The sequence below is a fragment of the Manis javanica genome, chromosome 9 (genome assembly GCF_040802235.1).
Source record: "Manis javanica isolate MJ-LG chromosome 9, MJ_LKY, whole genome shotgun sequence".
Classification (NCBI taxonomy): Eukaryota; Metazoa; Chordata; class Mammalia; order Pholidota; family Manidae; genus Manis; species Manis javanica.
This window is the reverse complement of record NC_133164.1, coordinates 51,333,599-51,335,009: the sequence shown is the minus strand read 5'-3', so window position 1 is coordinate 51,335,009 and position 1,411 is coordinate 51,333,599.

Below are 1,411 nucleotides of genomic sequence, written 5' to 3'. Positions count from 1 at the left end.
ATTGAAATTCTACCAACCAATTTTTCAGACCACAAAGGTATAAAAGTAGAAATAAATTCTACAAAGAAAACAAAAAGGCTCACAAACACATGGAGGCTTAACAACATGCTCCTAAGTAATCAATGGATCAACGAACAAATTAAAATAGAGATCAAGGAATATATAGAAACAAATGACAACAACAACACAAAGCCCCAACTTCTGTGGGACGCAGCGAAAGCAGTCCTAAGAGGAAAGTATATAGCGACCCAGGCACACTTGAAGAAGGAGTAACAATCCCCAATGAATAGTCTAACATCACAATTATCGAAATTGGAAAAAGAAGAACAAATGAGGCCTAAACTCAGCAGAAGGAGGGACATAACAAAGATCAGAGAAGAAATAAACAAGATTGAGAAGAATAAAACAATAGCAAAAATCAATGAAACCAAGAGCTGGTTCTTTGAGAAAATAAACAAAATAGATAAGCCTCTAGCCAGACTTATTAAGAGAAAAAGTGAATCAACACAAATCAACAGAATCACAAATGAGAATGGAAAAATCATGACAGACTCCACAGAAAATTGAGAAATCAGACTTCACCAAAATTTTAAACTTTTGTTCATCAAAAACACCATTACAAAAAGGAAAAAGTAAGCCACAGAAAATATTGCAATTCATATATCTGACAAAGGATTTACATTTTGAGCATAGAAAAACTACCTGCAAACTAATAAGAAAAGACAAACAGCCTGGTAAAAACAAAATATGGGCAAAATATTTGAGCACCATCTCACAAAAGAAGACATGTGAATGACCAGTAAACATGAAAACTCATACATGCAATTACCCTGTGATCTAGTAATCCTCCTACATATTTACCTAAGAAAAAGAAAAAAAGACTGTAAGAATGAATTTTTATTCATTCTAGCCAAACACTGGTAATAATCCAACTATCCAATCACAGAAGAATAAATATACAACTGTATATCTCACTAAGCGAAAGAAGCCAATCTGAGAAGTATATACAGTTCGCATATAGAAACACAGTATGAGTCTAAGTACTCTGGAAAATTGGAAGTAAAACTGTGGAGTAAAAAGATCATTGGTTTCCAGGGGTTGGGGAGATATAGGGATGAGTAGGTGGAGCACAAAGCATTTTTAGGGCATTGATAATACTCTGTGTGATCTATAGTGGTGGATAGATGTCATTAAATGTTTGTCCAAACCCATAGAATGCACAACACCAAGAAAGAACCACAGTAGAAACTATGGATTTTGGGTGATTAAGATGTGTAGGTTCACCAGTTATAACAAATGTACCATCCAGTTGAGGGTGTTAATACTGGGGGAGGTTGTGCATGTGTGTAGGGGCAGAAGGTAGATGGAAAGTCTCTGTACTTTCCACTCAGTGTTGCTGTGAACCTAAAAC